Source organism: Excalfactoria chinensis, chromosome 2, assembly GCF_039878825.1.
Source record: "Excalfactoria chinensis isolate bCotChi1 chromosome 2, bCotChi1.hap2, whole genome shotgun sequence".
Lineage (NCBI taxonomy): Eukaryota > Metazoa > Chordata > Aves > Galliformes > Phasianidae > Excalfactoria > Excalfactoria chinensis.
In genome coordinates this window covers 28610137-28633921 of record NC_092826.1, presented here as the reverse complement: position 1 = coordinate 28633921, position 23785 = coordinate 28610137, and the positions used below count along the sequence as shown (strand labels likewise).

General features: G+C 34.5%; 1 long non-coding RNA gene across 1 annotated transcript in view; it reads right to left on the bottom strand.

Moving 5' to 3' along the window:
* Nucleotides 1-23785, bottom strand: part of LOC140249243 (uncharacterized) — a 43677-nt gene that overhangs the window by 5732 nt on the left and 14160 nt on the right. Inside the window, exon 3 of the long non-coding RNA XR_011902974.1 lies at nt 1402-1633. This is a non-coding gene — a long non-coding RNA (uncharacterized lncRNA). The remainder of the gene's footprint in view (nt 1-1401; nt 1634-23785) is intronic.

Sequence of the window (23785 nt, the reverse complement as noted above, 5' to 3'; positions counted from 1 at the left end):
ATCATTATGATGAAAACTGTACTGAAATTTGTAATATTAATTAAGCTCTTTCTTAGACTTTTGACTTTTGATGCAAAAGTTGCTTTCATTGATGTTTCTTCAAAGTTCTGTAATTAATTAAATGTATGTGACATTTAAATGATATATTGCCAGTACTTCTTCATTTTGTTTTTGGACTCAGAAACTAGATATAGACTATTTAGTACATGGAGGAAAAAGTTCAATATGCAGAGGACTGAGTCACATGATTCCCATTAATTTTAATGGGAGTTACATGGATAAATCTGTGTGCTGAGAATTATGAGGAGTTAATGTCAATAGAATTTACTGTTGCCAATTTTGGTCTCTGAACCTTTGTTCCTGGTTACCTGCACCTCTGTAAAGTTCCTGAAAGAAGCAGAGAAGGGAGTACTATGAACTAAATAAAAAGAAAGTATTCAGAGTAGAAGTCTATGATAGTAGGAATGAATATGATTCAAAGGTAGGAAATAGGCAATATCACACGGGAGAAAAAGTAGTTTTAAAACTATACTCTCCTTAAAATCTCCTTTGAAATCATAAACTCCCTAATCATAGTGTATTTTCTAGACATTATGTATATATATATGTGTGTGTGTTTTCATTTTTATTTTTTCAGTCATGTAAGAAATGTATACTGGTACTGTAGTCTGACCTTAGTGATGTGTATCAGATGGACACTCATTTATACAATTAACAACACAAAAATATCCAGAGGCTGTATTTAGAATTTAACTTCAATGTATAAATACCACTGCTGCTTACAGGAAGAATGGTTTCAAACTGAATTCATTCAGCATCCCTAAAGAAATGTGAGGGGATCTCTTTCCATTGTCAGAGGAGGTTAAACAGAAATTTTCATTTTTTAGTTCTGTTCCATTCTGTTTCATAAGCACTGAACACATAAAGACATCTAGAAAAAGAAATAAAAGAAAAATACAAAGAAGGAGGAAAAAAAAAAAAAAAAAAAGCTTAGGAAAATAATTTGCACATGTGAAAATAAATACTTAAGTGCTAGCTTTGGGTTCTGTTCCTCCCATTATCTGTACTGAGATCAGTGGAACTAAACATAAGAATGAATAAAAGCAATATATAGTATGAAAAAAAAAAAAAAAAAAAAAAAAGAAAAAAAAAAAAAAAAGACCAAAATGTATTTTTTAATCTTACTCAGATTTTAGCCTTTTGACTCAAACAGTGAGCATCTAATATGCTTTGAGAGTTGCTCAGCACTGCCAAACATACCATTCAAGTGCACTTTTTTGGCAGCGTTGTATGCATCTTGTATTTATTAGGTAGGCAGCTATTTGAGTTGATTAGCTACAAACATTTCATGAAAAAGAAAATAATTGCTCATTCACTATAAATATATGTAGTTTTCCTCACCACTTGCTGAATCAGCTTCACTTGTGGTCTGAAGGATGAAGTCATATGGGTTCTCCATATTCTTGGTTTAATTTGTACTGGTGAGAGGAATCAGAACAGCTGTCAGCTCTGGTTTGTCCTTCTTCAGTTGTACTGCTATGCAGGTCAGAGCATAGAGAATCCCTCTGCCAGGGACCAGTCACCAGCAGAATCACCTTTGGGATTAGCATACCCAACTGTTGCCTTGTTCTCCCTACAGTCCAGAAAATGAAGGGATAGAAGAAGAGGAGACAGCAACGGTATGCAGTATGTTGACTGTAAATAACTGGTAAGCAGTTTGAGAATGAGTGCTGACTGTCACAAGTAAACCTGTACCCAAGTCAGAACTGGAGCATAGTCTCACTTCTTGACTATATCTCTTCCCAGAAAACTTGTAGAAATAGAGCTCAGAGAATTCTGCTGATTTTGTAAGACACTGTAACTGATCATGGACTTGTGGAGGGCTTTTTGAATACATTGGGCACCTCCAAGAAGCAGAAATTACAAGTGACACAACTTTTTACTGAAGCAGTTAAAAGATCATGGTCCTGATTTTCATAGTGAAATTGGGACTGTAACTGTTTTACTGGTTTCTTTTTCAGCTCACTAATATTCCCACGTAGTGTTCTGATCTGGGATGCTGTTAAAACAGAGTCATAGCATGGAAGAAATGAGAAGGAAACAGAGAGTGACTTGGCCCTCAGCACCTAACTAATGAGTTCACCCTTCCAGCAATATTTCTCATTACAGGGGGAAGTTTAGTTTTATTACTGCCCCTTCTGCTTCTTCAGGATATATACTTGGAAGGGTTCCTGCTTCAACTCTTCTGGCTGTCCTCCATGCTTCTTAAAAATAATAATTATACACATCATTCTCTTGGTGGACTCTGAGCGTGAATAGCTTGATACACACATCTTTTTTAAAGACCCTATCTGATTCTTGACACAACAGGTTCTAGTAACACACCTTCACATACAAAGCTATTGAAAACAACTGGCAGGGGTCTGGGGAGACAAGTGCTCAGCACTTGGAGAAAATGCCCGTTATATAGATTTAGAAGGATGGCTACTGTCAAAGCACCAGCCACAATGAAAGAATTATTGCTACTCCCATTTGGAGAAAGAACATACTCAAAAATAGAATTACACATGTAATAGATTGCATCAGGCATGTAGGAGAAAATCAAACATATCAAACTCTGGAGCCATCTAATGTCATATGAAAAATGTGGCTTAGTATAAACTCTGTCCTTGCTGTGTGCCAAAACACAGGTGCTTATAAACTTAAACTTATTCCACTACTTTCAAAAAATTCCTTTCAGATAAATACATAATAGCATAGACTTTGTTATAATGAACAGATTAAATATACACAATTTTCTGAAGAGAATTTCATGGAATATCATCAGATAATCCAAATGCTAATGTGTGTCCCCCATGCACATGCTTATTTAGGTATTTGTTGATGGAAAGCCACACATAGGGAACAAAGCAAGGTACCCTTGATATTTAACAATATATTTGCTCTCAGCAGGATGCTTGAAAGGTAATAGGAATAACCCTTAACCTAAAATAAGATTTTGTAAGTAGTGAGAGTTCTGAACATATGTATATATATTTATTAATAAAATTTTAGAAGATGATGCTTAACTTCTACCAAACACGTGGAAGCAGCCCAAGGCAGGAAAGGAATTCAAAGGTACAAAGAGTACCAATAAAAATAACTAACTAAATAAGTATAGAGACATAATAAAAGTTAAGTGAGAGGACAAAAAAGAACAGGTCTTAACCTCTGTTGATGTGCCACAGAATAATCTGACCTGAGGAAGTGTAGTCTGATTTTTAAAAGACCAGTATTTATGAATGAGTCAAAGAAGTTCAAAAGAGAGGTAGGACATCTTAGTACAAAGCTTATCTTCCAGTTACTCCTCTTGCTTTTACTGCCTAGTGGAAACTGCTGCATCTCTCCTCTCCAATGCTACACAGCAACAACTGGCAAATGTTTATGCACAGGCTGTCAGATACTGTAACTAGGATTGTTAAAATGGAAAAAAAATAGCTTATATGGCAGTTGATATGGTATCCAGCTACTGCACAAGCAAGTCATTAGTGCTGTATTTTAACAAAATGAGATTGTAATTAGGTGCCTTTGATTCTACAAGCAGAATGAGTTGCACATTTCTGGCTGCTGTTCCCAAAGCGTGACATCAGAGCAATCAGCAATAGACTGTCATTCTCTGTTCAGCCCACATTTTTACTCCATTACTAACTCACAACTAGTCTCTGGGCAAGACGAAATTCTCAGTCATCAGTGAGCAATAAATATCTCTGCCAGGGTTGATAAGATTTCACAGACACGTATAGTACTTTTTGTCTTGTTCCTGTTTTTCAATTTCGCAAGCTGTCTCTGTGTTGAAGTTGGATCTGGATTGCTGTTGACTTGTGGCTGCTTTGCCTCAGTAGGAGTTAACAGTCCTTCTTTGTTCTAGCTTCCTTGACCAGAATAAGACAGTCCGAATAACTTGCTTTCATTCCACCAAGGGGGAAGATTGTCCAGAATAATCCCTAAACCCCAAATTTTCAGTTCTTGCCCTGACCCTACATGTCTTTGACTGCAGACAAACAGGGTAACCTGCTTCTCAGCTTGGGCTGTGGTCAGTGCAACTCAGTTGTAAGATAGGGAAAACATACAGTTCTGTGGTTTTAAATGACCTGTACTCTCTTTCTCCTGGGAACTGAGCAGAGCCTTACCAGCCCTTTTTAACTTTAGCATGTAGAATAATGTCAGAATTCAGTCCAGAATCTGAAGCTATACATCCCAAAATGGAGATTAATGACTACATTCAAGAGCTATTCCCCAAAATATGTGGTATTACCATAGGACATAGCAAATGATGTGTGAAAGGAGACACCTTTGTCGATTGGCAGTGCACAAAGAGGATAAAGAGAATGACATGTAATTATTACTGTGCTGTTAGCTGTGTTATTCGGCCTACACAAAGACAGAAATGTCCAATAAATTCAAAAGATTTAGATTATCATTTTTAAAGAATAAATTTATTGGAAATTTATTTTTAACAAACTTTACCAGAACTTTATTGTAGACGTAGGATTGGTCCCAAAAAAGGGGGGGGCATTTTAAATTGAGTCTCCTCAAAAGTCATCAGCTTATTCCCCTTTACTTTCAGAAACTCAGGCACCATTCAGGCACACCAGGGTAAGGGTAGGAGAGGAGCCATGATGTTCATAAAGCTTTGAGATGACTATGGACATACATTTCTCTGTCAGCATAACAGATGCAATGTCACCTCTTACAGACAGAAACACAAGGCATGTCTGACAAAGCACAGATTAAGAGTCAGTTAAGAATCATTTTCTAACTTTATGAATAAACTTTTTGTGGAAAATTATGAAGACTACATTACCCATCTGTCAAAGTGCTAGTAAAACGTGTTAAAAGCAACTGCAGACACTGCATAGACCAGCGTCCAACCTGTTTTTTAAGCTCCTTAAAGAAAATGTCAATAAATTCAAAAAGCCCCTTCATATTTTCAAGATATACGTCAGAAAAATCAGAATCTCTCTGGTTCTGGAATATGAACAGTATTGTTATATGAACTGTTTCACAAAGGTGAAATGAAGTTACATGTGCAGAACAAATTGAAGAACAGTAATTCTTAGGGTTTCTTCTATGTGGTCAACTAATTTTCATATCTGTCTTTGGGATATGCATCTTCTGATGGTTTAATTGATAAAAGCACAATGAAAGTTTCTTTTATGGTATTTTTATTAAAAAAAAAGCATATACTACATTGCATTATGTTAGTAATTTCAATTCACTGAGTTGGCCAACAGGTGATCAAAATATACTTTACAATGAAAATTGTTACTCACTCTTATTAATGGTATTTATCATAGATCAGTCTTAGGCCCAGTGCTGCTCAGTATTCTCAGCAGTGATCTGGAGGTACATATAGAAATTACCATGTGAAGGATGAAAGGCAGGTGAGAAGTACATATTGATGATCTCAAGGAAGAAGAGATCTCTTGACAAGTTAGGCCCATTAAAAAATAGCATTATTATTAAAAAAAATAAAGAGCATTTTAGAAGAGATGAATACAAGCTTATGTTTAAATACAAAAGAGTTTCACCTCCCCGCCCCCCTCCCAAAAAAAAAAAAAAAAAAAAAAAAAAAAAAAAAAAAAAGGTATATTGCCTCAAAATGCATCAACTCTGCAAGGATTTATGGGCCATAGTGTACAAGCAATTCAACATGAGTACCTACTGTGAAACTGCATGAACAGAGCTAATGTAATCTTTGAATCCTGATGCTGGAATGTTGGAATATTTCCCATAGTTCTGCTGTCCACATTTTAACAGAAATGGTAGGAGGAAATAAAAAGTTGCATAACTTGAGAACAGGAGAAAATTATTAACTGTAATTAACTGATTATCAAAAAGGAAAATTCGGAGTGAATTGGTTAAAGTTTGTAGGTCATGTGAGAAATATTTATCTTATTTATAATGAAAGGAGAATAAATTAAACACCCCACCCACAAAAAATAATAATAAAAAAAATAAATAAGTAATAATTTAAAAAAAGGGGGGGTGGGGGTGGGGGGAAGGGAAACTGGCAGATATAGAACAGTTTTCTAATAGTGAAAATAAATGTTGAAATATATTTCTCACAAACTGAAAGTTCTTGTTACTTGTATATGTTCAAATTATGATATGAGTTAGAATTTCACCAAATATTTGTTGCTTTTTAGTTAAAGAACAGCTTTATGCTGCTTCACACTGGATAAATCAAAAAGATTAAGGGTCTTCAAAAATGCAGCAAAATAGCTGATGTTAGATTCCAGAAATCCAAAACACAATAGGAAAAGTACAAAAAACATAGAAAGAAATTAGAATGATCTATTAAAAATTACACTGTCTGAAGATCTGAGGCCTGACTTGGGGCTTTTGTTATAGTTATAAGGGAGGATCTCTGACTCTAGACCATATGCTCAACTGCGGTATGTATTGCATAGCTATGGAAAATGTCTTAATGTAGGTATTTTTCATTCGCATAAAATTGTCTGTAAGAATTTATATCCCAGCTGGTATGATGTTATACAGAAACAATATCATGTGTTGTTCTGCAAGCTGTGCATATGTTTGGTTTCTGAAGCCAAAAATCAGGATGTGGTTTGAAGAAAAGTAGGAGGAGTCAACTAGTAAAAGTGTTATACCATATGACAACCCCCCCCCAAAAAAAAAAAAACAAAACAACCAAACCCTATCAGTTGTGAAAATGTGTAGCAGAAGCAGAGACTGCCTTTGCTGCAGTAACTTGTGATCTGCTGTGCACATGTGCCCACTCGCATACCACTGCAGTTCTGTAAGCACAGCATTGCAACCGGTCGTTTTGTGTAGTCTCAATGTGCGTAACAATACAGCAAAACCACTGTTTGTGATGTAAACAGATACTCTGTTCCAGCATAAATCACAATGGATTTTGATATATTAGTGAGCAACTAAGTTATTAAGAATACAAAATGGCTTCCACGTCTGAGACAGCAGACAAGGATGGTCATGCTACACTACATAGAGGTCCATCTGTAGACTTGTTATGGATGGAGAATAGAATTCTAAAAGTCATCTGTTAGAGAGTAATGATCTGTAGGTTGCTTTAGGGCATTTTAGAGACGTCAGAAGAATAGGACTAATGACTTGGAAACGACTTCTAAAATGTTTAACGTACCTCTTCCTCAGGTCAGTCGTGCACCTGTTCAAGCCTGAAAATAGTTTACTAAAGGACCTGATATGACCAAGCGGGAACACTTTTTTTTTTTTTTTTAATCCTTAAATTAACATAATAGGTCCCCACAAGTATTTAACTTGTCTCAGAGATTCACAGCCAATTAAAAGCAAACTGTTTCAATCTCAGTAAGTATATACAATAAAAGAATTGAAAAAAAAAAAAAAAAGAAAAGAAAAGAAAATGAATAAAATGTAAGCAGCTTCAATAGCTACTTTTTTATTTGTCTACTTTTGATATATCAGCTAGTTCAAATAGTAGGAAAATTAATTTTCTTAAAATCACAGCATTTGTAGTTCGCTGTTTGTTTTCTACATTACGTTCTTGAAGTGTGTTGAGATTTTCAACCTCCATATGGACACATTTACTAACATTAATTTCTCTGGTATGTTCAATCAAGTTTTCAGTAGTTCCTTTTTTTTTTTTTTTTTTTTTTTTTTTTTAAATTCAGTGTTTTCTGACTGTCTGATTAATGCAATAAATAAGTGATCACCAGATGGAATGAAATTCTGCTTCCTGAAAATTTGTAAGTGCTGCAATTAAAGTAACTTGAAATAGTACTATGATTAGACTGTACACATATTAGCCATTTTCACCATTAAACCATTGTATAGTAGTTTCTCATTGTTTCTCTGTAGGATCCAATATCGTCGATGGCATCTGACAAGCATATATCAATGATATGGCCTGCACCAGCTGTGGGCTGGTGCTTAAAAGTAGCATAGATGCAGGTAAAGGACATCTTTGTCACTTTGCTGATGATCTTGAAAGTAAAGTTGTGCGTTCCTAATTTGGATGTTCTTATAAACCATTTTGATTCTGTCTTTGATTAGTTGCTTTTCCTACCCTAAATGCTGGAAGTTTCAGGCAGACGTGTTTTTGTTGCTTTGTTGTTTTGTTTTTGTTTGTTTGTTTTCTTAATATCTCTCATGTCATAGACTCTGACCATTGTTCAATGACAGAAAACCTTTCACGGCTCTACTGCAAGAACCTAAAGCTACAGGCAAGCCTAGGGCATGGCTTAGAATACTCAAGAGAAAAAATCTCAGCCATACAACTATTTTGAGAGTAGTCATCAATAGTACTCCCAATATTTTCTGTAGAGATAACTTTTAGTTTTATGTAGGTTTTGTACAACTTTCACTAATTCCCTGCTGATATCCTTTCACATAGTACAAAACGTGCAGTCATCAAAATTACTGAGATTCACAGCGATCTGAGTCTTGTCTGATTCTTTCCAGAAATATTCTCTTTCTCTATTTACAGAATCTGAGAAAATCTACAGCAAGTAAACTACTGTACCTGTAGTCCGAGATAATTGCAATGTGGGTGGTTAATATGCCCATGTTGCAGAAGAAAAATTTAGGTTATGCTAGAAATGCAGTGCAAAATATTCTGGGTACTTCACTGTCCTTGTTGCTCAAGTACAAACCAAGGAGAAAGTACTGTTTCTTTCTAAATAATTCCATCTTGGCAGTATCTACCTCTGCTCAAGAAGGAGATCATGACCATTTCCTATAGATCTGGGAAATGAACAGCAAACCACAACCATCAACACAGGGATCTCTGTGCACTTTCCTTCCTTCCTGTTAACTGAACAGAGTTGGTGGTTACCAACTGATGCAGGATTCTGTAGACTCGTCAATGTTACATTTAAGAATAACAAGTAGTGTAACAAACAGATGACCAGGCTCTTTGCAATTAGGATTGAAGTCCTGCTGACCTCACTTCAGGATCATTTCATATGGTTCCATAAAACTAATATCTGTTTGAGAATGGAGTACTGGTGTGACTACCCAGACAATATATCTCAGCTCAGTGCTCTCCAAAAGAAAGCCAGTTCCTGCCCATGAGACAATATTAACACTGTATTAAAAATAACACAGTAAGTGGAGATAATCAGGAGATTAACTTCAGAAGCACAGTCCTGATCTGAAGACATTTATGTTGACGCGCACTTGAAAATATGCTATATCTAATTTTTCTTGGTTTATCTTTTCTAGATAACCTCTTCCAGACTGTGGTATTGTCAGTACCAATAAGAAGTGTTTTACTGCACTGGGAAACATCAACTTGTTTATTTATGGGGAAAAGCTATGTCATTTACATATTATTTCACTCAATCTCAATTGCTTTAATAGTAAGGAATCTTCCAGTAATATCATTTAGCAGACAGGCCTAAGATGTTGGCCAGACAAAAAATGCTAGGTTTATTAGCTGAAATGAGAAATATATGCCATGCTGTGTTTTTTTGATGATGTCAGAATTCTGCTGATCACAAGATCTCCTAAAAGAGACTTTATTTGTAGTAACCATCCTTCCTATCAGTCACAGGAGACATACATATTCCAGAGATAATAACAAAAATTAGCCCATTAAGCAGCAAACAACCAAAAAGAATATATATCCCAGAAAAGCTTAAAGCTGCCACCACTACCTTAAGGAATTATCTCTTTCAAGATGTGTAGCCAAAATTTTCTTTTATCTAAAAAACATGAAGTTTAACAGGCAACTTTTAAGTACACTGTGACACACTTTGCTGTTATATTTGAAACATCTGAATATTGAACGCTAAAATGAAGTGGGTGTTATCAGCTTGTTACTTACAAGCAGGACAACTAAGAGATTAAATGCCCTACACAGTTTTGCTATGCACAGTTTTGCTGTGCAATAGCAGCTTAAGCAGCCTCTGAGGCAAGTCCTTCAATCTACGCTCATCACCATGTCAAACAATGGCTTCCCCCCCTCCCCCCCCCCCCCCCGCCCCTTTTTTTTTCAATAAGTTCCAGATATTTTTTAAGGAAATCAACTTACTTCTTTGTTTTTTTAATATGCTATCCTTATTGTTTGAGTTGCTCTTGTAGTTTGGAAAATAAAGATATTTCAAGCTGCATTTATTCATTTCTGTTGAATAACCTTGACTTCTCAGTGCTTCACCTCTGAATGAATAAAGGCATTGCTTGTGCTTTCTCTTAACATCTCCATTCACACATCTTGGTACAGAGTACTTTTACTGATAATAATACATTTCTGGAAATCAGACTGATTGTCACTAAGTTCAAACTCACATCCAGGAATATATGTCTAAAATAGGGAGGGGGAAATTGCAGTGCAGCAATGAAAGAATTAAATATTTGCCTAAATTCATAAGCAAAAGAGTTTAAGAAATGCTCAATTGAAAGTCTGATAAAAACAGTAAAGGATCAGTCATTACAAGAATCAGTAGTTTTCCTTACATCATAAACTCTAAAATCCTAAACAATTAAAAGTCATTCCTCTTCAGAACATAAAAATGTTAAAGAGGGTTAGAGATTTGTCTTGCAATCTGTGATGGTCCCTATAAGCAATCATTCATGGTAAGGAATGACAGAAACATCCCATCTTCAACGTTCCTCTGGTAGTACAAACATCAGACCATACAATAAGAAAAATAAAAGAAGAAAATAAAACAACCAATTAAATGCTCCTACCCAGACTATGTGCCTTTTCCTTATAGAGCTTATGGAAAACTTAGTGGTTTAAAACAATGAGTAACAGAGAGGGACCTCTGAACAGCACGCTTTGCGATTTAGGCATGTAAATAACTTTTCCTCTTCAAACTTGAGAATGAAGGCTACAGTTTGCTCTGCCACCACTCATGGGGCTTTGTCTGATGACACAAAGGTAGAAGCTTTGAGTAAAATGGAAATGTCAGTTGCCAGAAGCATAACCGTGAGCAAATCCTGGTAAGTGAGGTCTCTCGGCCCATCACAGGTCACCTGCCCGTGTTTGTACCTTTCCTAGCAGTGGGGGCTGCTTCAGCACTGCTGCTACTGTGCCAAATCTCAAGTTGGCAATACAATTCACAGAGTTTATGCACATAATTAGAGGTGAAAGAAGCTTTGAAGTACACAGCTTGTTAAATTCCAGTAAATAAGTTACTGAATATTTTAGAAGGAGCTTCTGACCGCATAGTTCACAATTAGCATTCCCATTTCAGCATTAAAAAGGTACCTAGGAAAAGAAAACGTGTGTATAAGTACAGAAATATCACAATAAAGCACTTAGACTAAATAATTAATACCAGTTTATGTTATGCAACCATATATTTTAATCATCAAAGATTACTAAGGCTGCAAATTCTTCTTTATTGACAAGGATGCATTTCTTAAGTCACCATTTAAAATGGATTTTTATGGCCTGTTTTAATAACCAAGAGGCAAAAATGTGCTGTGCTGCATGGACATGCCGAAGATATGAGTTAAATGACCAAGACTGCTCTCTAGCTCCCTAGGCAAAAAGGCAATAGAACTGTTACTGAGGCAGAACAAAGGAAGAAATATCCTATTATCTCTGTAAATCTACAAGTAAAAAATATGAGAAAACGTATCAGTTCATCTAAACAAGAAAAAAACAAAATTAACAAACTCTTGGTGCTCACAACACGCTGCAAGTTAACATTATAAGTCAATATAAATAATGATCATCATAAGTCTGCTCTATAATGCTACTTCAGCAAAAGTGCTCCCAAGAAACATGTTTTGTATCTAAACAAACATTTTCTCTCTTCATCTTCATCAGTGAGGACACTTCCTTCTACTTTACAAGGTTATATTTTCTCTCGATTTTCTTCATGTTCTTCTATAGACTACTGACCAAAATTTTTTATCAACAATAACACATCTGTGATTTAAGAGCTCTTAAAACTGCTTAATATTTTAGGATATGTACCCTAAAACATTTTTCTGTCTAGTGGCGTGCGTCAGCTATAGGCAATATACAATGAAACCAAGGAGTTTCATGTATCTTTTTCTACCACAGTTGTATCATGAAGTTTATTTAACAATTAAAAAAAAAAAAAAAAAAAAAAAAAAAAAAAAAAAAAAAAAAAAAAAACAAACCATGTTGAGTCGTGATTCTGCTGTAAACAGAGTAACTTCTTGTGTTTCTGCACTGGTATGAGAGAAAGCTCCATATTCTTATATTTTAAGTACATTTTCTTCAGTAACAATGCTGATTGACAAACATCTCTGAAGATATTGATTCTAGAACCAAGAAAAGTGTACAGAATATCAAGGCAAGATGAAAAATGCAATTTTTACCTAAGGCATACCCAGAAGAATATAACACATATTCAAAGATTTACTTAAGTATACTGTTATATATATATATATATTTAAATTACTACTTTATAAATAGCTACGTTTATATTTGAAAAGTGACTAACATCACTAAGGTAATGTCCAACCAGCAATAAGAACTTGAAAGGCTAACTTAATCCAATGTAAAGCAATTTGAGACCGGAATATTCCTCAGGAGGATTTCTACAGTGATTATTTGAAAAGAGCACACACACACACACACACACACAAAATAATAAAATAAATTAAAAAATAAAAAATAAAAAAAAAAATCACTAAAGATTTTATTTTTAAAACACTCCCAAGGGAAATTCTGACCACGAAATATGGAGAATGTTAAGCAGTAGTAACAAAACTTCTGTGAAGGAAAAAAAGGAAGCTCCTATTCTACAGCTTTCTTATCTGATCTGGTAACACCCCAATTCATAATTGGGAGATGTATTTATTTGGAATTGAATATGTAGGAGTCTTTCAGATCAGTATGAAAATGCTCTACAGTCCTCAAGTCTCTCACTTTTTGTTTCCATCACTCACTTACCTAAACTACTCCATGTTGATCTGTTTGTTCCCACATATTCCCCAGGAATACAGTGAGTCCACTTTTTCTTTTTTTCCTTAAGTTATCCTGCATATTGCTTCCTATTTGGATCAGGCACATTTTTATTTAGGACTCTCTACCTTATTCACATCTGTCAACAAAAAATGCACATCGCAGTCACACACCAAGGCACAAGTCACAAAATTCACAGAAAAAGTAAAAGAAATGATATTTATATGTCATTTTGGTAGTCAAGGGAGAAGAAGTGTCCCAGTCCCTCTTTCTAAAAATAATGCTTCATACAGGTGTCAAGTCTGTATTTCAGTGGAGTTTTGAAGAGAAAAAAGTTGTCATTTCTGGAAGTTGCTTCCCGCTACTAGAATTAAATGATCTTCCTTAAATCAAACAGTTTGGGATATGCACACGTCTCCTCCATGATAACCACTCTTATATGTAAGCAAATAGGTAAAACTTATCATGTTAAATCCCTATCAATTTATCTGATCTATGTGAAGAAAACATGCATAAAACTCTCTTATGGCCAGCTGTACCTATCAAAAAATGAATTGAAGGCATTTGCCACATCTTAGGGGGAAAAAAAAGGAAAAAAGAAAAGAATGGAAAAAAGTTACACTTGACACCCTTAGTAATGATGAGCTGATAAATAGCCTCACAATATTTTCTTAAGTCAGACATATCTAACGGAGATGAAGTCACTAATTAGGGCGTTGATTCCACACTGCACTGCAGTTGCAATGCAGCCTCCCTTTCACTGACAGGTGCAATTCGTGGGTGCAAATTTCTTGGCATCAGCAATCTACTCTTTTGCATTTACATTGCTAAGCAACATCATTACTTTGATTGACTTATGTACAGTATTACACTTTCACCTCTTAGGTACGAAAAGAAAACATTGATTGTGATTTCAGTGCCACAGTTTTACAAAGATGCAGCCTCAATGAATTAAGTGCACTTACTCCTAATTTACAGTCATGGAAGAAAAATAGTTTTCTTGATTACCCTCCTATTTAGAAAGCACTAATTCTTTTGAATAAAGTTACACTGGACTAGAACTCGCATCATGGTTAAGGGCATAGTTACATGTATTTTTCCACAAGAAGATGGCAGCTCTCCTCAAAGTGTAATGTGAGTTAACCAGGAAAAGGTGATTGACTGATTCTGAGGTTAATTGCTTGTTGGCATGCTAGAAAGCCTATGCTAACAAGTGCTGCTTATAACTAACAAGTGCCAATTATTTCCTTATATTCTAGTACACATTATGTTATGCTAGGCACTATGCAAACATTCAGAAAGATCCAGGCATCTTTGCCCTGTTCTGATGAGCTAATGATTTAAGAAAAATATGCTAGCTACTGAAAAAATTCTTTAGTGCATGTTGCTAATCACAAATGTAGAAATCTTTGTATTATACTATAACACAGAAATACTTTTGTAAAGTTGTCAGTGTACTGAACATATATCCATAAGGAAAGTGTAAATAGTTGTCCAGTCCTAAATTTGGTCTCCTGTGTTGCCAACCAAAATCTTACAATAGCAAACAAATACTGTTTATTATGTTATGAGTATTATTAACGGTCAGTGTGATCAAAAAGTGCTGATATTTTAATCCTGTTTCAACATCTTGTGTGGGGAAAAATAAATAAATAAATAAATAAAAACATTATTTACATATAATTGGTAGCCAGGGTACCTATGAGCTTGACAAATCTTCCCACCTAATAGGTAGATTATTATGTAAAATATTGCCAAATATTTCTATAATGCATTCACCTGGGTTGAAAATGTGCTGACAGAACTAGAATGCATAACATCATCCATTGTTAAATTGATCTTAAATTTATAATTTTGTTCCTGAAGCATCAGTAAATACCAATTTTAATTGCATTAATAAAACGTGAGTTATGAAAGAAGAATTGCACTGACTAATACAGATTTCCAGTATGATAATAATGATTTAAAATAAGATTAAAATGTAACAGCTCCTAAAGAAAGATGAAGTTAATGTACTGAAAATAATAGTGCAAAGCCAGACTGCCACCCACCTAAGACATGTCATCCACTTTGGGTCAGTGGAAATGAAACAAGCAGAAGTTGACCTGAGCACAAATCCTACCAATGTTTCAGGCTTTCTGTGCAAGAAATCTTAGAGCATTTGGTAAATCTGCACAACTTGTCTGTTACTCTTTGTGTAATTTCAAAATAAATGTATGTAATGAAATTGCTACTTAGCATTAAACATGATAGCCTTTGGAAGAGCATTAATATTGAAAGTCAGTAATTACAACATCCACCTTCCCTTCTCTAATTGTAGAGACATAGGGTGTGTCCAAAATTTTAGTAGTCTGTCGAAAAGATAAAAAGTGCTAGGCTGCAGTTTGACCTCTCCTAGTGCTATAGTGCAGTATTTCAGCACACTGCTGTCCCTAGAATTCCAAATCATGCAACACAGCTTCCCTAGCCATGGGGTTCTGTCAGCAGGCACAAGCGGTCAGAACAGGACTGGTAAAGTGACTGTAAAAATAAAAATATTTAAGAAAATCTTAAAACCTTACAATTGCTTTTGCAAATATAGCATCAGTATTCCTAGAATCTTTTAGAATAGATATGTACGTTTTTCTACCCATCAAACACTTAATAAAAGATAGCTCCTCTAGGCAATTTGCAAACTATAGTTTCATCTAGATATATGTCAGTGTAAATCAGGAACCTTCAGTTCTCAGTTTTTCTAAACAAGTATGCCATAATCTTTCCTAGCCCTGTCTCCGTCAGACCCTCATAAATCTCCCACATTGCTCTGTCTCTTCAGAATGCAGTCAAATTTGCAAATATTTTAAAGGTATAGTGAAATACACATATAGCAAGTCTATCATCCCAGTAGGAGTTAGTAATTTCCTTCATCTGCAGTATATATTTCATTTTAACACATCTTTAATAGACATCAACTAATCATGTTTAAAGGCTACCTCTTTATTATTGCCCTTTATCCATAAACTCCTCTTTTTGCTGACCTTAATATATAAGGTGAAGATAGTCAATCGTTCCATATAAATGCTTACATATATGATTTTGATTTTAGGATACGTAAGGTAGAACTAGTTTGGCAGGACATACCTAATATTTTCTTAATCTTCGAGTGTTGTTGTCAAATATATTTTTGTTCTAAAACATCTAATATTCTCAGAAATACCAATGACCAATACCAGTGCCTTCATTTTTTCCATATCTTGTATTTGACAAAAGAATAAAAACATAGTGACATTTATAATTTTAGATCTTTTAAGACTAAAGTCCTATGTGAAATTTATAATATAAAAATTCCCTTTTCCTGGATTTACAGTTTTGTATTTATTGAATGCGTTCACAGGCTCCCTTAGGATGTGAAATGTATGGAAATATATGTGCATTACTAAAGAAAGAACTAAATTTATTCTTTCCCCACATCATGCTCTTCTTTGCAGTAGCGGTTTTTTAATTCAACACAGAGGTAGAATGAGATGGAGCCAATTTCCTGGTCTATATGTGTGACAAATGCTGAAAGTGGCACAAGATTAACAAATTAGTTGATGTATATATCTTTAAAGATTTTTTCACTGTGTCCCAAATCAAAATGCATGCTTTATTTGAAATGAAGATTTATTTGGAGTTAAGTATTAAAGTAAGAATCTTATATATTCCTATAATTTTAAGAGGGCATGATGGTACATATCAGAACTAAATAATAGCAACCTGGAAAGGGCAGTATATTAATGTTTTTATAGCATGTCATTCTAATGATAGTCACTTTTAGTGCTATAAATTGTATATTTAGTGATTATTATTTTATTTTATATTTTATATTTTACTGAGAAGCTTGCTGGGGAAAAATTAACTATTTGAGTTCACAAGTATTTCTTTTTCATCTGAATATTAACAGTGTATTAATTATCAAAATACAAAAATTTTATATGTTAAGCCATATGTCAGATAGAAGCTCTTTTAAAGTGAGTATGGAGAGATCTACAGTATAGACGTGTGTCATTATAGAAAGGTTTCTTTATGATGGTTTGAAATAAAAAGTATGGAACTTGACCTTTTTAGCTGACATAGTAATCACCTGCTTGATGTAATCCAGATATCTAACACCAAACAATAAAAACATCTGTGACAACAAAAACCATGTAAACCTTGTGGAATTATTTAATTCTTTGAAGGCAATATTTAATAATCAGATAAGCCTAAATTGGTTCTTACGCAAAAACTTGGGCGTTTCACAAATGCTCATTTTAAAGGGCTATTAACTTAGACGTGGAAGCTTTTTCAGCTCTCATGCATATGTTTTGGAGTTACCACACTCACTCTGCATTTAGGACCTTGTCAAAGTCCACCTCTTTTGCTTTCACTTAAGCTGCATCAAAATATAGGAAAAAAAAAAAAAATCCTACCCTTACTTTTATACTGACTATACCCAAACACGATAATATGCTTAAAATTCAAGAGAAGCCATATTCAGGTTGCATGTCTCAGTCACCCAATCTCCCTTTCACATATCTGTTCATGTTGACAGACTATGTCATAATACATCAACAGAAAGATCAGCATAGAAGAACAAAAATTCATCGCCTGACAGCAAGAGGAAAACTGATTTCTACTATTAAATTAGCAAAAATATACCAATACTTCACTACCAATAAGGACACTACAGCTAAAAGCATTCATCCTATTATAATCCTGAATGAGCACTGGGAATTTTTTGTTTCAGTAATCTTTAAACACAAAAAGGAGGGCACAGAGAGTGTGCTCAAGGATGTCTACATCCTTACAGGGAAAATTATTATTTCTGCCAAATTATGCTCTTCCATTTTTGTTTTGTTGCTACTTTAAATATTGGTTCTAAATACTCATTTAATTAAAGAGCACTGAACACTGCTTTTGCAGTGCTCGTTTTTTACAGAGGCTCTTTCTTCTGAGGTCAAGGAGATAATATGGAAAATGCTCTGTATCAATAGAGTGCATCAGCTTCTCTATAGCTGAGAATTTCTACCCATGTAAAAAATACCCTGACTCCTCATTGCTAGATATAATTTTAATACACTATATTGAGCAGTGGTGTTTCACTAGGAATTTAACAATACCTGGAATAAATAATGTCTTTTGCAGCCTGGGGCAACATCTGCCACTTATGCATTAATTCTGCCCCTGTTTGAACACTCTACAACATATGCACTTCTCTTTTGTCTGTTATCCTAGAGTTGTGTTATTCCCAAATATTGACATCATCTACTTTTATCAGCACTAACTGCTCTGAAGCTTCCTAGTCTCATGCTCAGCTCTATTTCTTTCTATTGATTATCTTCCTCACTCCAGCAGGTAGCTAGCTAGCGAGGCTGTCCTGAGAAATAGCTTCCAATGACTTTATACGCACAATTTACACGGAATTGTTTAAAGAAGATATTAGCCTCAATACAAATCAGTGAACCTCATTTAGTCAATACTGCACAATTCAGCTGTTGGCACCCTGTCACATGTTAGTCTTTAAAGTCAACTACCATACCCAATCTGCACATTAGCCATAGTATTTAGTTTCATATTAAAATGAAGCTAGTTTTTCACTTTTCTTTTTGAAATCAATTCAATATACTTTTACATCACCTCATTGAACCATATGATAGCAATATAATTTTAAGTATAAAAACCTGAGATTAAATGCTTGATTTTTGACAGTGTCCTTAAATATAATAAATTCAAAGGGAAATACTGTTAAGTTAAAATGGAGTGTTTTTCATTAAGGCCAATCAAATGGTAGACAACAAAGGATCTTTTATTTGAGAATATGAAGTGAAAATGAAAACCAGAAAACCTTTACTAAAAAAAGGTCTAGCTAAATTATGTTGGAAGGAGGTCTCCAGATTGAACCTGGGTGTTTCTTCTGCTAAGAATGAATTAAACTAAGATGCACTATGGGAGAGCAGCTTACAAAGAAGGAAAACCTATTGCCTTACAAAGATGAAAACGGGGCCTAAATACATTAAAGTTAGAATAAAAACTACAAAGAAAGATTAAATATTAAAAACAACAACAACAACAACAATAAAAAACCTACTGAAGCACTGAAAGTATTCTTTTATCATCAGGACAAGGAAATTTTGGGGAATGCTTTTTACCCCTTTTGTATTCCACAGCAGTGCTCTAAAATCCTCACTGGACATTTATATGAAAATAATATTTTCCTTTTAGCCCACCAGACTATGATCGAGACTATCCCTCAGCTTGCTCTAAAAGTGAAGTAAAAGAAAAATAAAGTTTTTGTGCTTATCCCTGAACCTGTTACTTGATAAATGAGATCTCTCTCCTGACATTTTCTAACTGTATCAGACTCAGGTTTTAGTGTGTTTTAGCACATAGCTTTTATACTACGATTTCTATGTGCATCCTTAGGCAGCTGGACAAAAATATGTATTACTCCTAATTTCTGAAATAAACATATTTGGTTTTGCTTTATTTTTCAAGGAAATGCTTGCACCTTTGCTGTAATATTCTGCTCTTATAAAGAAAAATGCATGAGTGACCTATAAGAATTCATGGCTATTATATTTTTCAGGAGGCAAAAAAGAAATCTGGGATAATAAAAACTGAAAACAACAAAACACAACAAAACAAACAAACAAAGAACACTAAAATGGGAAATCTTTTTTTATAATATGTGACTGATATTTTAGAAAGTGAGAAAGCAAAAATGCAGAATCCGATGAGCAGCTGCCTGGATTTAATGATACTCATCTATATGCTTTGGAGGGGAAAGCAAAAATTTTTAACTAATTAACCCCTGAGAATACCAATATCTGGCAATTGGCTTTATTCTAAATGTTGATAATTTGAATACAAAATAAAGGCAATTCTGATGGCCTTTGCTCCCTACTCTTTTCCTTTTAAAGCTCTGTGAGCAGTAGCTGAGGTGCTGAGCTCCAGGTAGGAGCGAGATGCTGAAAGATGGCCAGTCTCACCCTCCTAATACTTCTTCGTATGCACGTACACACACAGTCTCACTCACATATACACATTTATTGCAACCTGCTGCTCATAGAAATGCCTTTTGCCTTCTCTAAGCTCCTGTAAGGAACACTGCAGAAACCAAAAGGACAAAAAAAATGAAGTGAGGACAAAAATAGCTGAATATTCAGGCAGCAAAAAGGCAGGTGTGGTATGGGAATTCCTAGTGTTTGTGTCTGCTGCTGCTGTTTGCTGATGGAGGATTTTGAGGGCTATTTTCCATGGGTGTAGATACGTTTAGTATAAGTGACATTGGAAAGAAAATTCTTCCAGATGCTTTATGGTCTAATTACTTGGGTAGATCTGCTTATTTAAACTAACAAACAAAGTTGTGCTATCCTTCAGCTGCTGACTTCTGTACATGTATCTACAATTCTCATCTGGTTATATTACAAATTACTAAAGTAAATGCAAATTCTTTCACCTTTTTATTACATAAACTATTTTATATCTTGGAAAATCTCATAAAATGTTTATATACATTCAATACTTTAATATGCAATAATAATGTCACTGTAACATCTGTAAAAAAGATAGAATGAACTTGAAAAAAATATGTTAATGCTCACTTCAATCATGATAAGGATTACTAGTTAGAATTATAATTGGAAATACAGTTAAGTTTGTTTCTAGAAATCCTGGAATTTTAAACTCTGTGATTTATACTAATATGTAATGGAAATTGTGGATAAGTAACTTAGTAACATAGTAAGTAAGCATACAATAAGCAATGCAGCAGTAAATAATAGGCATTTTTAGGAAGGTATGGCATGTACAGTAACACAGTATAATAACATATACTTTCTAGAAGTATACAGAATTAGGTTTCCGTTGTTGTTTTCTTAAGGAATTAAAAGCATTTTTATAAGTGTTGTCTGTATCTGCTTTCATTGTGACAGTGGGAGAAAAAAAAAATTCGCTTACAAATAATCATCTTATTTACAATCCTTATTGGAGATATATGGATTTATTATGTGCTTAATTTCAGCTGTACCGATCACCTATTCCATACTGTCTAAATTTTGGTCATGAGGCTTGAACAAACCCTAGGAAGTAAATTAGTAATATTAAATATCGAGGAGAATGGACGACTTTCTAGTTGAAACTTGGAAGTATTTGTAGCCTAAGCAAACATATTACTTTGTTGTTTATTTTGTTATTTCTATTTTCAAATCTCGGGGTTTCTTTAACATAGGTATTTACTACACACACAAGTGCACATGAGTAATTTACAGTCAACTTTCCTTAGTGATTTGTATTGAGAGTATACTAATATAAATACCTACCAGGAAAAAATAAATTTAAAAAAAAATTAAAAAAGGATTAATTAAATAATGTTGTCTTTCTCCTGAAAGCATCATTATTTAAGTATGAATGTGCTATGTATCAGTAGCCTTTGTTAGTTTCTCTGCTTGATTATCTTTTGGTTAATGCTCATAAATTTAAATTCAGACATACTCAGTCCCTTTGATTTTTAGACAGATGTCAGTCAGCATTAGTGTATCAATTTTTCATCAGAAAATAGAATGCATGTTAAAACCACTTTAACAAACATGGAGTCTCTACGTGAGACCATATCATCAAATACTAATTATATCCATAAGATAAACATTAACTGGGGAAAAAAAGAAAAAGAAAAAAGCATCAAACTGTTTACAGAGCATGTGAATCTCAGCTGGACATTAAACTTCCTGCTTTCCTTCTTTGGTCTTATGGCTGCTTATGCAGTCTGTAGAAATATCACAAAACTATTAAAGATACTTTAATTACAGATATTCTCCTGGCATGACCAGCTCAGGGTAAATATGTCAGCATAAATAGCTGGGTACCAGCAGTGGTGTGCCTACTCATGTTACTTAGTTTTAATAACACATGTAGCACGGTGGGTAGTGGGGTGTCGGTGAGAGCTGTAGTGCATGGTTCCATCTACTGCTGTGTGCATACACGGCCTTGTGAGAAAGGCAGGAATGAGGTCTGAAGGTAGGAAGGAACAGTACTGTCTTCTGGAAGGCCCAGCCGGACAAAAATCCTTCCCTATTTGAGAGGTGAGGGTGAGATGGAACATTACAAGTGGTTCTGCTAGAGAGATCCAACACCATGACCCGACTGAAGCTGTGAATTAAGCAAGGGCGAATTAAAGGGAAGTTTTAGCCCTTTACAGGACTTAAAGTCCTTTGAGCTGTATTAAAGAAATCATAGGCTGACACATCCAGTCTAGTAGTAACCTTTGGGTGCTTGTAAACTTTTTGGGGTTTCCAGTTAAATGGCAAACCTGATGCACGATTTTACTGGAATTCTAAAGGTAATCCTAAAATGATGCTCAGCTGCTGCAGTGTGTTCTTTTGTATTCACAATGTGAAATGGAATTTAATTAAAAAAAAAAAAAAAAAAAAAGAAAGAAAGAAAAAAGAAAAAGAAAGAAAAAGAAAAAAAGATCTTGAAGAGTTTTGAGAGGGGGCTACTTAGTTTCCTCCTAATTCAGCAATTAGTCATGGTAGTCTTGGTCGTCTTGTCAGTTCATCAGTCCTTAAACCAAAATTCCAAATCAGAATCTATTGTTTTCTCACCTAGTTTAAGAAGCGTTAAGCATAGCGAATGGCTTTTATAAACATTAAGAAACCAATCCTTCTGTTTTCATACCAGGAAAAAAAAAAAAAAAAAGAAAATGCTCTTTGGAGTTGGTAGTGATTTACACAATTTATCTTAGCATATGCAAGGTTTAAAACTGTAAGCCATGGTGCAAACTCAGTATCTGCCATAATTCTTAAAATAAAAAAAAATAAAATAAAATAATTAAAAACAAGCAAAAAAAAAACAAAACAAAACATTTCATCTTTCAGTATTACTGAATACTTAAATTAGACTTCAATGCATTTTGGCAACTCTACAGCAGAGCACAACTTGCACTGTCTGTGTTCCCTCGCGCTGTCTCTCTCTTTCTTTCTCTCTCCCTCTCCTCTATACCACTGATTTAAAATTTTCTGGAGCCTATTTAGTTTATAAATAACCTTAAACTGTTAAACTGTTCACTATTATCTGAATGGGGACAGCATTATTGAAACAAATCTAGTTAACAAGACAATTAGCTTTAGCAGTATTGTTCGGAAGCTTGGAAACGAACAGCTCACCAGGATACAGATAACAGTACATAATGTTAATCCTACCCTTCAGAGTGGTTCTATCAAAACTAACTGTTTGCATTAGCATCAGAGGTATTGTTTTCAGGGTTTCAGAGGTATTGTATTCAAGGACTACCTAAAACTGATTAATTCTCAAAAAGCAAAGAGATGAAAATATTTTTCGATATTAACCCAGCGTACAAAAAAAAAAAAAAAAAAAAAAAAAAAAGAAAAAGAAAAATAAAGAAAAAACAGAAACAAACAAAACAACAACAAAACCCCAAACAAACAAAAAAACAGGCTGTTGCTGGTGTTGAAAAGATGGGGCTGGAACCAAGAAAATCCTTTTTCTTGCTTCCACAAAAGGCTTTGGGCCTAATTATTTTTAAGTATAATCCAGCCAACATCTTCTCATGCTTAGCTGCACTGAGTGACACTATTTGTGATGCCCAGTCTGCTGAAACTGAGCAGGTTGCTGTCAGTTTAAAAATGACTATAATAAAAGTGACCATGAAGATGGATCTTGTGATTTTGCGTTTCTAATCAGTCATCTGTGAAGAACACTTTTGCTTTGATTCAGCAGACTGGTGACAGCCATGATTGATAGTGCATGAGGATGAAAAAAGGTTATTAACTGTCTTCCTATTAAACTCAATGTATTACCCCTCTAGGTGCATCTCATACTTTAAGTTAAAGTACTTACTCAGGTAAGGTCAAGAATGAACTCTATAAACACAGT